We start from the raw sequence: 13,831 nt of genomic DNA, 5'->3' as shown, positions 1-13,831 counted from the left end.
TTTCATTACAAATAATGTGCTAAATAGGTTTGATTTGGTATTGACTTTGAAGTGCTACATATTGCAATACAATATTGTCACTCTCTAGAGCTGGTAAGTCCCGCCCCTTCCGCTAACCCCGCTGGACCTCTAGGTTGAAAAATCGTCAATGCAAGTGAATGGGAGAAAATAATTATTTTCTGGTCCCGTTTGAATTTTGCCATGAATGTGAACATATGTTGTCTGTGAATTTTTTATATAATTTTTTGTGTTAAGAATGCTACAATTTAGCGGGTAGAAGTTTAATACGGTTAGACTTTGTGTGAGAGCACTTTGTGGACTACAACTCTTCGCTGCTTTCGACGCGTTTGAAACGTCACCACCACTCGCACACGGACACTAGCTCACGGATCCCGCTAAACATGGCTGTGTCTTTGGTGCACTTCACCGCCTTCTTTCAGGGAGAGGACAAAATCGTTGAGGTTGGCGAAAACCACGGGTAAGTCAACTTTATGGGGTGACGTCACATACAGTAGGCGACATGTAGTCTTTCTCGTTATGTCTTTTCCACAACTGCTAGCCGAAGAATCATACCATATACTGCCAAACTCGTAACATGAGAAATTATATAAAAAATTCACAGACAACATATGTTCACATTCATGGCACAATTCAAACGGGACCAGAAAATAATAATTTTCTCCCATTCACTTGCATTGACGATTTTTCAACCTAGAGGTCCAGCGGGGTTTTACGGATGGGCGGGACTTACCAGCTCTATAGCAACGCTCTCCCACATATTAATCTATTGTAACTGCGCTTATTTCCGTCGTTGGTATAAGTAGCAGTGGGTGGAATAGACAAGAAATGTACAGTACAGTTTTCTACCATCTTGCTGACAACTTTTCTTTAGTCATTCGGCAGTCTTGCAACTTGAACCTCTGCAGGAAATCCACTCTTACACTCTTAATATGAAGATAATTCTTCATCATCAGATGTTTGAGTGACACTATGTCCAGTATCAGGAATAATACAGTATGATCTGTGTGTATCAATACTCAACTCTGAGATCACAATGTGAATGTGTGCAAGAATAAACTGAGTATGTTCAAATGAACTCTTTCCAGACTAATTCCACTAAATGTCTTTAGAGAAAATACAGATTTCTTTACCTGTGAGAAGTGAAGAGAGAATGATCAGTCCCAGCAGACACAGATCACACTTATCAGCCATTTTGTGTTTCTGTCAGTCTTTCTCTTCATTATATATAGTTACAGCTCTTCCTTTAAACATCATCAGCTCCTCCTCTGGTTGGTAACTTCCTCTGATCTCATCAGCTGAGTGTTTAGTCCTGACTCTATGACACAGCTGAAGAAGCGATCAGAAATATCTCTGGTGTAAAACTGTGTTGACTTTGAAAAGCTCTGGATCAGAAAGTGAGCTGAACTGTACAGTGGCGTCCAGAAACCAACCAAGTCCAACAAGAAGTATTATGTTTGACACTGAACAAAGTGCTTTGAAATGAACAGTTCCACACAAATCAATACAAACATATATTTTTCCTCTCATTAGCCATGTTTCCATCACCCTGTTTTTATGCATATTTTGAAGTATCGCATCAGAAACAAGTGATGGAAACGCAACATTTCTAAACTCTACGTTTGGATGGAAACCCAGCTATTGTAGCTACTGATTATTTGTCAGAGAAAACAATTTCAGCATAATGAAATATAGTTATTTTAAAGTGACCCAATACAGTGTCCTCAGAGTAATTTTTATGTGTCTATTTTTTTTCTTTTTTCATTTACACTTTTTTTCTTTTTTTCATCACATCACTAACACATTGTGTTGCTATATGTGTGTGTACCATGAAGCTTTTATTAGGCTACTAAGTTTGTGCTTGTGAAACCACAACTTCACAACCTCCAGAAGTGTTGCATTGACAGATGCGTCAAGATCACACTTCATCTATATATACACAGAAAAAACTCCATTGTTAAATTGACTCTCCTGGGAATTTATTTTAGACCACACTCAAAAGTGTTAAAATAAGGGTACATAAAAAGTCAAGGGCCCAACTAAAGCAAACACTGATCACCATAACGGTGTGATTTTCTCCTTCAGTGATTCTGCTTGTTAATATCAGGTGTTTTAACTGGGATAAACAGAAAAATAATGATGCAAACAGATTCTCCTGACTCCTAGAGTCATTATTCAGATCAATTCAGTTTAGTGGTGTTTTGCTTCAATAACTGTGTATGGTTCATCAATTATGAAATGATTCGGCAACTCTTCCCCTCATTCTTCAGCACTGAAAAAGGGCTGAATAAACGGGACTAAGTGAGCTCACTCCGGTCTATTTCCTGCGCATCTCACTATCTCTGTTGCATGAAAATTCCCAAAACATTGAGAGCGAGCACAACACTGACTACGCTCAGCTGAGCACAGTACTAAGTGTGATGTTCTCCGCTGTGATTATCAGTTGAGACTCATTAGAACGTCTTTCGCTGCCGTTTATTCTTAAAGTGGCACTCCTCTGAGTGTGTCTACGCCCACGCAAGCCACATCCGCGTGTCTCACTCTCCTGCTGAAGCAAGCACAGTGCTTAACCCTGTAAGACCCAAACATAGAAAAACCTAAAAAAAAAAAAAAATTTACCTTTCAGATGTTGTTGTAGGAGGCCTTTGATGCAGAAATTAAAAAGTTTTACAAAAAAATATGTTTATGTATGTTTTTAGAGAAACGTTGTAATATTGCAACATTGGGCTTAGTTGGGAGCATGATTGTCTGAACAACAATTCAGAACAACTAAAGGTTCATTTGCAGGTTTGATTGCTTACTTGGCCCCATAAATAATCTATACATACATAACATGAATAATAATCACACATTAGTCATATTTTTTATGAAGTCATTTATTAAAAATAAAATATCAAACAGATAAATCTCTAGCTTTTTCTAGCAACTTCTTCATTCCCTTTTTTCTTTTCATGACTGACTTTCATTGGTTGTGAAAGTCCCAAAAACAGTTCTTGTCCTCTGAAAAGCAAAGGCGAACATCACACTTGCTGCATTGTGTGTTGGTGTATCCTTTATTGCAGTGTCTGCAGCGTCCTCTCCCTGTCTTCTTTGGGAAATGTGCAACTAGGTCCTTGCGTACATCCAATGGAAGGAGTGCACATCTCTTGGACGGTCTCTTCTGAGTATTCAGAGGGCTACTTGATGTCACTGTCTGTGTTTCTGGGCTCCCTTTGCCTGGAGATGGTCGTCCTCTCTTTGGAGTTTGATGTGTTGTGTTGACCAGGATGAGAGAGGATGCTAGCTGTGCCTGAAACTGTCTCCTGTTCATTGTCTCTTTGTTAGACATCTTGAGAGCTTTGCAGTCCCGCTTGTAGAGGAGCCAGGCATTGACCACAGCGAGGATGATGGTGTGCCAAAAGATGTACATGTACCAGCGACGGGATTTGATGGGGAACTTATATTTGGCTGTAAATGAGTGCAACAAATCCACACCTCCCATGTACTTGTTGTAGGCACCAACAATGTAAGGCCTCTCAACTTCAATGTAGGCTCTGTTGACTTTGTCCCAGCGTTGAATCTTCTGCACAGGTTCAGGTCCAGCAAACGATGACACAAGTGTGACAGCTCTGTTGTCATACCATTTGACAGCACAGATGTTGTGATTCCCCTCCACTCTGACATCATAGCTTCCTCTCCCCTTTTTCTTCAAACTCTTCTCATCTTCAAGGTTACAGTTGGGTAAGCGGACCTGCCTGGCTGTTCCCACATAATGAATTCCCCGTTCAAGGAGCTTTACTAATAATGGAACACAGGTGAAGTAGTTGTCTGCATAGATTTTGTAGTTCTGACTTTCTGGAAGTGTGGAAGCAAGTTTCATCACAACATCACCTGACAATCCAAGTTCAGATTTGGCTCGTATTCCGTTGACACTGCCTTGGTAGACATCGAAGTCACACATCATGCCAGAGATTCCAGTTCTCACCCACACTTTGAACCCCCATGGGTTTGGCTTGCCTCGCATATATTGCTTGATGCTGCTGAACCTCCCCTTGAAAGGAATCATCATTTCATCCACAGAGTTGTGCTCTTCTGGTACCACCTGCAGGCATTTCTCTCTGAATGAGTCAAGCCATGGTCTGAGTTTCCATAGTTTGTCTTTCTTTTCCGTCTCAGATACTGTCAGGTTGTTTACAAAGTGTAATGATGTCAACAGGGATTGGAATCTGTTGCGTGGCATCACATCAGCAACAGGGGAGTACCGTGTCTCTGTCTCCCAATACATACGGGTTCCAGCCATTTGCACTAGGCCCATCTTCAGGTATATGCCAAACATTTTTTCAATTTCCTTTACAGTGGTGTTTAAAGATGTTCCATGTGTCTGAAAGCTGTACTCATTTGTGTTTTGTGTCAGAGCCTCAATCATGTCTTCGGACACAAACTTCTGGAAGTATTCCCGTGGTGTGTGGAGGGAAATGTCATCTCCTGTGATATCCATACCAGAATTAAACTCTCTCAGATCTGTGCTGCTCAGCCATTTGGAATACCTAGGACTCAGAATCAATGTAACCAAGAGCCCACTGATCGCCAGTCAGAGAATCTCTTCCTGGGTGCAGTAATAGACTCAGCCGAATGAAGGTTTGTCTGACACCCGAGCGAGCTCAGACCATTCAGCGGCTTTTGACTTCGTTCAGAGTAGGGGCCCATTGCCCTCTCAGAACCTTCAAAGGCTGCTAGGCCTGTAGCATCGACAGCCCTTCTGCTGGCTCTGCTGCATTGCGCCCCCTGCAGTACTGGCTGAAACCCCAACATTCTATAGTATTCCTGGCAGGCGGCCGCGGAAACGAGGGAAAAGGGGCGGCATTCAACTACGCCTTCGCCGGAGGGCCACAAGGCCGCCGCTGCCGTCTACTCTTTGCAAATGTTCGCTCCCTGAGGAATAAGATGGAGGAATTGCGGCTTAACACAAAGGTCTGTAACAAATATCAGGATTCATACCTAATGATTTACACAAGAGACTCCAGGAGGATTTTCTGGACTCACTGGTGCAGGTACGAGGCTTCTCATGTGTGCGTATGGATCGAAACAATGACTCAGGGAAGATGGGGGGGCGGCATCTGTGTTTTTATTAATGACTCCAGGTGCAATAACTACACAATAAAAGACAGGCTGTGTACTCCTGATCTAGAATTCATTTGCATTAGTTTAAGACCGTTTTATCTACCTAGAGACTATGGGAACATCTTTATATGTTCGGTATATATTCCGGCAATATGTTAAAAACAGCACACGTAAGAACAGGACACTGGATAAATGCTATGGCAACATTAAAGATGCATATGCTGCCAGAATTAAATCTCCCCTCTCAAACTCAGATCATAATACCATCCATCTGATTCCCACCTTTAAGTGTGCCATTAAAAAAAGCAAACCTGTCTCAAAAACTGTCAGTGTGTGGCAGGATGAGAGCAAGGAGACGCTGAGTGGCTGCTTTCTGGCCACAGATTGGGATGTCTTCTACCAGGACAACAATATTGACAATATTGCGGATACAATAACAGGGTATATTCATTTCTGTGTCGATACTGTTGTGCCAAAAAAGATGATCACTATATATCCAAACAATAAAAACTACATCACACCAGAAATTAAACATCTAATCAGGAGGAAAAAGCAAGCATTCCGGAACAATGATTTAATGGAACTGAGATCAATTCAAAAAGACCTGAGGGGGAAACTTAAGAAGGCTCGGGAGGAATACAGCACACGAGTTAGGGAAGCCATTTCAACGCATAACTCGAAGAAATTTTGTGACACTGTGAAAGAAATGACTAACATGAACTCTGGACAGAATGAATTGAATGTGTGGAATGAGTTAGACAAGGCCAATGATCTTAATATTTTTTACAAATGTTTTGACCTGGATTCTGAAACAAATGTGACCTGCTGCAAAGATCTGTCTATGTCAATACCATGTGACCCAATACAGAACAGAATAATAATTAACCCTAATGCTGTCACTTCAGTCTTTAAAAAGCTGAACCGGAATAAGGCCAGTGGGCCTGATGGTATTTCATCTTTCATTCTGAAATTTTTTTCATATGAGCTAACTCCTGCTTGGAGCCCTCTATTCCAACTCTCTGTAGATACATGTACCATCCCTACTATCTGGAAGACATCTGTTGTTATTCCGGTGCCTTAAAAAATACTGCCCACAGCATAATGATGATTATAGACCAGTAGCGCTACCTACTCAGGGAACGAGGGTTACATATTTAACCGAGACGTTTCCATGTCCTTAAAAGACAGAATTCTCTTCAATTTGGCGATGCTCCGCAATTGATAGAAACTACTTTTAACCACGGCATTGACTTGTGTGTCAAATTTCAGCTCCAAATCAAAAATTACACCAATGGTTCCTCAATTGGGTGTTGAAATGAGTGGCTAAGTGGGTCAAGATGTACAGAAACCTTTGGGGGACCAAAAATCACCACTTCAGAGTTTGACTCATTGAGCTGCAAAAAATTAGCAGCCAACCACGCACTTATTTCATCCAAACACTCAAACAAAGTTGAAATGTTGGAGTCGTCATAACATCTCATGGGCACATATAGTTGGATATCATCAGCATGACAATGGTAAGATACATTATATTTTTGGCAGATTAATCCCAGAGGAAAATAAAACAGGACCAAGACATGAACCTTGAAGAGCCCCTGAGGAAATAGGCTGAGAAGACGAAATAGAGCTTCCAAGCTCCACTGCAAAAGATCTTCCATAGATATAGGAGGAGAACCACTTAAGGCGAGACACGGCAGGCAAAAACATAGTTTTTTTTTTTTTTTTTACTGGTCAATTTTGAGATTTTGGGATATTTGTCTTCAATAACATGTCTTCTTTCAGACTTGTGGTGAAAAAAAGTCTGAAATACACATTTAGGTCTTTATTTTATTACACTTTGTCTGTTTGCGTCTGTAGATTTCTCCTAAATTCAACAAAAGTTGGCGTTCTTAATCAACATGCTGCTCCGCGATCGCTGTCTGCTCCCTGTCATCACATACACCGTTAGGAAGCTCTCTCTCTCCAGTACAATCCTGTTGCATCCAAATATGGTCATTTCCTTTTTATCAGCAACCAATCCTGAAATTAAAAGGACTGAATGCGCAATCTCATTGGTTGATGATAAATCTTTAAAGCCCGTTTTCTCAAAATGACTTTTCTCTCATACTCCAAGTCCGAAATCTCCACTTCAGTAGCACCTATATACACCTTCCCAGTCTTGTACCTAGTTACATTATGAAGACATTTACAGAGGGATTTGTAAATATATTATTCCTAGCCTGATTTATATAACATTTTATTCCAAAAAATATGGTGAAAATCATTTTTTAAGGCTATTGACAGTATTTTCTGATTTACAGGATAACAAAAGTAGATATCCGTTTTTTAAAATATATGCAAATTAGCGCATATTAAATTGGATATTGCCTACTTTGCATATTTAAACATTAAATTACAGAAAACTTGTAATACATTTTTTTCTCATCTAAATGTAGGTAATCAACTGGGAAAGTTTCATGGTGATATCTGCTAGTTAAAATATTTACCCTATTCACCTGTAGTGTCTCGCCTTAAAAGCAAAACCCCTTATCCCACCCCACTCCTTCAAACGGTCAAGAAGGACCCCATGATCCACAGTGTCAAAAGCCACGCTAAGGTCAAGAAGCACTAATACCACACAATACCCAGAGTCTACAGACAGCAACAGATCATCAAAAAATTGTGAAAATCTTTCACAGGCTCTCTCAGTATTATCAACAACAGCTGGGCCTACAATGTTCGGGACTGTATTTATTGCTAGAAATAACACTCTTGGACAATGATGATTCTGTGAGATTAAAACTGAAAAGTATCGTGCCTTCGCAGATTCAACAAACTGTTGGTGAGTAATCATACAGTCTCTGAGTATCTCATATGACACTTGGAGCTTATCTTTTTTTCATCTCCTTTCAGCCGGTCTCCATTTTTGCCTAAGTAATCGACTCTCCGCATTAAGCCAGGGCTGAGCTACCTTTTTAGATTTGACCTTTTTAAAGGGGACTATGGAATCCAGAATACCATTGCATTTTGAATTAAAACTAGCCACTAACATATCTGACCCCTGACAAGATGGAGACAAGTCCACGACACACAGCTGCGTATGAGACTTAAACGCCTTAGAGAACTCAGAGGCAGTCAAAGCATTAATGGGCCTAACACAACGACCAACTGACTCACAGCCTCGAGTGGGCCTAGTAAAAAACATTCAATTATTAATGTAATGATTTAATAGCCCAATGTTTTCTATAACAAGCTCACACACCGGAACACCCCAGGACAAAACCAAATCTAAAGTGTGGCCTTGTAAGTGAGTAGATCCCACTACAGACTGAGTAAGGTTAAAATAAACACAGTTACAAAATCTTGTACTAGGGGCCTATCCGGGCAGCAGATATGAATATTAAAATCACCTAATATAACAAGGCTGTCAGAAGCAAGTGGTCATAGGAGATCAATTAAAAATTAAAAGACAAATTAAATCAAGTGAGTTTCTATGGACTATTTTATGCAGACAACCAGCTGATCATGGCTTACTCATGCAGTTCAAAGTGACGTTCTAGACATTCTACTGACTCTACTAATACTCTACTAACACTCTAATGAGAGATAGTAAGACATGTAGGCGCAACATTACTTATACTCAACAGAATGTGTTAAAGGGACCATTAAAATAAAGTGAAACCGTGTTTTGTAATCTTTTAAACTAAAGTTGCGGCTCTCTCTTGACCCCCTCACACAATCGCTTGTCAATGCAGGCGTCTGTTGTTGTTCCATCCCTTTAGTTTGGTTTTATACTGGGAATCAACAGCCTGGGCCAGTGCTGCCACCTTGTGGAACAACCGATTACTGCAAAACAATGCAATTCAAAGCACAGGTGCGACCTGCATGGCAAGCTTAAATCAGGTGGTGTGTGTACTATTCTGGTGATGAACTGTATCACATCCACTGTATGAGGAGCCTTGCGTACACATAAAAACAAAATATACTTGATTAACAGAGAAATAATCTGGAAGCGTCTCTCTCATCTCTGTATTCTTAATACCATAACAATCTTAATAATCACCATAGCAAAAACAAAATTCTGAACGGCTGTTTGAAAACATGCAAATACTGTTTGATATTCTTCTTCTTAACAAGTCGGTGTCAGAAACAGAAAGTTGTATAGTGCTTTATTTCTGCTTTTCCAGGAGCGCCACCTACAGTGAGAGAGTGAATTTGCATCTACTGCTATCTTATGCATTGGTCTGAACAGACAAATTGCATGTGAAAATCGGACTGAACTTTCGTGTTGGTGTGAACATGAGTTAGTAGATAATGTCCTCTTGCTCATTGTGGCTGTTGGGAAACTAACTTACACAGAAGAGACTTTTGTTTCTCAGCACATAAAGATGAACTACTCACCGTGATCTCAGACTGTGGTGATGTGGTTTCTGCACTGTGTGGATCTTCATGTGTCGCTTCAGGTGAGTTTTATAATAGAAACTGGTTCCACACTGATCACACGTGTGCGGCTTCTCTCTGCTGTGGATCCTCTCGTGTGTTTTCAGAGATGATGAGTGACTGAATCTCTTGTCACAGTGTGAACACTTGTAAGGTTTTTCTCCAGTGTGGATTCTCTGGTGCAATTTTAAACTGTTCGCTGAATTAAAAGTCTTCTCACACTCAAAGCACATGTGAATTTTCTGATGTACTTTTAAAGTTTAAGTGAAAAAATCTTTCCACACACAGAACATGAATGCGGCTTCTCCTTCGTATGAACTGCCAGGTGTTTCTTCAGGTGTGATGCACAGATAAATGTTTTGCCGCATTGATCACAAATGAACGGCTTCTCTCCAGTATGGATCCTCATGTGAACATTAAGATTACCTTTGTATGTGAAACCCTTCGCGCACTGATCACAGGAGAACGGCTTCTCTTCAGTGTGAACTGTCGTGATGCTCAAGACATTGTTTGTTTGTGAAACTCTTCCCACATTGATGGCATGTGTACTATGGTAGCATATGGGTAGCAATTTTCAATTTGAAATGTAATATGTAAAATGACAATGCATTTCTGTATTTAAATGTACATTTTCCATTACATTTGTGCAATGTTGGTGCAAAATAAAAATGATAATTCAATTATATAATTTACATTTGCCATTTCATACACTAGTTTTAATATGTAAATTGAAAAAAAAATTAACACTTTATAAGTTGCATTTACTGTAATAAATGTATTACAGAAATGATTAGATATTTTAACTTGTTCAAGCAATAACTGTCGCAAAATGATCATTTAAATGTTATTTTTCTTAATTGCATTTACACAGTTGAGACACTTGCGATTGCATTTTCATTAAATGTCCCGCAATGAATGTAGCAAAATTCAATGTGAAATTGAAAATGCATTCCGAGCCGAACACGCCCCCTCCACTTAATGGAAATGCAATCGCAAGTGTCTTAACTGTGATTTAATTAATTAATAATTATTTTTTTATACATTATAGACAAATCCCATGTTTCTGTAGTGAGAAATATATGGGATGAATATAGTATCAAAATGATTAACACGTGCAAGCACTATAATCCATGAACTATAATCCGTGTTCTAAACATATTTTGTCTGCAATAATAAATGTACAAAAAAGACAAAACATCTATAAACTTCAACATGATCACACAATTTTTTTTTTTTTATATTTCATAGCAAGTTTATAATTCAACTGTTAAAGCATGAAATAAGGTACCACGAATTAGTGAATTTGATCTTATAATGTGGGTATATTATCAGTAAAAAGTAATCATTAAAAAAAAATGTAATCATTAAAAAAAAATCAGCCATATATATCAATGTGATTCATAACCCACTAATGTTGTGCACTAGAGGGAGCCACAGGACTGCAAATTCTTCAAGATCTGAGTAGACTAAATTCAGTTATATTTAGACTTTATATTTAGACTATAGACTTTATTCAAGAGTTCACACATGAATTGCGGGTGCTAAAGTGATGTTGATTCAATGCAGTTAACATTGAAACATTAACATTGATTTAACATTGTTTTGATGGTTGCTTGCTATCTGGGACCCTCATCAAACACAGCTAATCAATGTCTCCAGGATTACTAGAAAGCTACAGGCAGGAGAGTTTATCAGGGTTGGAGATAAACTCTGCAGGACAGTGGCCCTCCAGGACTGAGTTTACCCATTCCTGGCTAAAACCTTTGCTTGAAAAGTTTTGAATAGATGTGATAGTGATATGCAATAGTTTGGCCACACCCACTACACACTCCTGCCAGTCGGACGGATAACAGCTCCAAACCCTAAAAGCTCAACATTTCACAATTCCACGAAAATGTTTTCTGGACGTATCCATACACAAGAGACACAAGCATAACAGATTGTTATGATCCAGAAGATCACATTTGCTTTTATTTTGGCCTTATGGACAATTAGAGACATTCACATGATTGTGTAGGCTGTCTGTATATGTGCACTGCATTAAAGCTAATTTATTTTTTTATTTTTTTACAGATGAAGGAAAAGGATGCAAAAAGAAAAAAGTATAGTGCGCACCTTGCACTCGACACCATATACATAATTAACATATTTGACAGACCAGACGATGCCAGTGCAGAAGGCACCTATGCTGGAACTTATACAGTTATAATTGCAACTGGTAATTATACAGTTTATTTTATTAAAACACTTTTGGATGTCATACTGTAGAAACATTACTATAATCAATTATATGAAATTAATAACACACATGACAGTTTATAGATAGATAATGTGACTGTTAATAGATGACATCATCTGATCACATTTCCTCTTACTGTTCTTGCCATAACACACAGTTCCAGCAGCCAGAGAAAAACTAACATTAAAACATCAAGAGTCAAACTGACCAACTAAAGCAAACACTGATCACCATAATGATGACATCAAACCAAACTATTATTATTAATAAATCATCATAATCTAAACCTCTGTTAATCTCAATAAGAACTTTTCCACACATATGACAGAAATAAAGTAAATTTGGTTAGTAATAAGTGAAGCTGGCTGTTTGTTGAGTTATTTAATGAAGTTGGAGCCTGACATCTAATGTTTAGGCCGACTAACCACTGGCTGCACAGCGTGGCGTTTCTGTTGCGTGAGCGTGGCGTTTTCTATGTCTTTGCACACCAGAAACGTGTCTGACGCGGCGCTGCTGCTGCTAGGTGACGACAAAATAGGCAACAAAATATTTTGTTCTATATTGACAGGTGCAATATTTCAAAATTGATAATTTTTTTTTAAATTACATTTATATCTGCATTTATGTCAAAACCAAAGACTTTCAAACGTCAAAATATCATTTCTTAATATGTATTCGTATCAAAATGACATACAACCATCTTTTCCTATTCTATTTTGCCTGGAAACACTTCCAACACGCTTGTGTGTCGCGTGAAAAATATGCGTTGGTTCTAATAAAAATGGACATGCCACGAAGCCAGTGTGTAGCCGGCCTAACACATCAACCCAATTTTCATTTTCAACCAAAATTTGACGTCTAAACGATGAAGTTCATGTCCAATAACATTTCTAGCTGGGGTGAGCTCATACTGTGGCCATAATATGAGCACACAGTGAGTGTGCTGTGAGGTTACACTTGTGACTCACATTGTGATCATATGGAGAGATCACTGTGAGATCAACGTGTTGACTGGGATGTTAATGAAAAAAAATCTGGCCTTTTAGTTGTAAAAAAAAAAAAAGAAAAAAAAAGTAATTTAAACTTGGTGTCACTCTTTCTTCAGGGTGATCAGAGTTTTTTCCCTGTTTTCTGAGAAGAAGAAAATAAAACAATGAACAATCCTCTGTAAGTTTTTGCTATTGTAAATATTGCTGCAGATTGGCTCTAAACTCATCAGTATTTTATTGTAATATTGTCGGCATCTCTATTTCCTCTGGGTGCTTCGAGTCCTTCCTCCCTGCAAAATAAAAGCATTGACTGACCTCTCGTATGTGTTTTTATCATGATTGCAGATTGTTCCAGATCAGATGAGTGTGAATCATCAGATTGTGTGCGGCTCAAAACTCACCAGCTCTTCTTGCACAGATGATCTGAAGAAGAATCACAGTAGGAGCAGCAAACACTGCGATCTCAACAATAATCACAATCACTGCAGGAAACATGAGAGGAAGAAGAGAAACTGTACATGACTGAAGTCAAGGGTATTCAACTATCAACAGTTATTGATGAAGCTTTTACAGACTGACTGATAGTTTAATGTTATAAAGCTGTCAGTATAAATGAACGTGTCGTACCTCTGTATAATGATCCAGCAGTCACACAGACTAAAGTTTCTCCTGGATCTGTGGATCACGTCTGTTAGTTCAGTTCAACACATAATGCCACATATACACAACATCATCATCACATAATACTTGAGCTTCATATCACAGAAATTATGGATATGTCTGTCATCATTATGAATAATATAAATCTAATATACCAAAAATAAATCTATTTGATGCTTTATTCATTCATAGATATTCATGTTATAACTTATAAATGAGTTTCTAACACACTTGCATTTCTAAGTTTGCAGAAACATTGAAATTTGGAATATCTATTTATTGACGGCATCTAAAACATACAACGTTTCCTGTATGAAAACATTAAAATGCACAAATATTGAGGAATCCTTCGAGGTTGATGTATGTGACAGTGATCATGTGATCATGAACCTTGTGTAGAAGCTGC

The 13,831-nt window shown here is 38.7% G+C and overlaps 1 long non-coding RNA gene across 1 annotated transcript; it reads right to left on the bottom strand.

Moving 5' to 3' along the window:
• Positions 1–12,761: 12,761 nt before the first annotated feature.
• Positions 12,762–13,517, bottom strand: LOC311300762. The gene is made up of 3 exons (XR_014629372.1): positions 13,393–13,517; positions 13,167–13,247; positions 12,762–13,055 (listed from the first exon to the last, which is right to left on the bottom strand). It is a non-coding gene; the product is annotated as an uncharacterized lncRNA (long non-coding RNA).
• Between the last annotated feature and the right edge of the window lie 314 nt (positions 13,518–13,831).

Source organism: Rutilus rutilus, assembly GCF_951802725.1.
Source record: "Rutilus rutilus genome assembly, chromosome: 1".
NCBI lineage: Eukaryota > Metazoa > Chordata > Actinopteri > Cypriniformes > Leuciscidae > Rutilus > Rutilus rutilus.
Note: the sequence above shows the minus strand (reverse complement) of the source record. Positions and strands in the feature narration are given on the sequence as shown.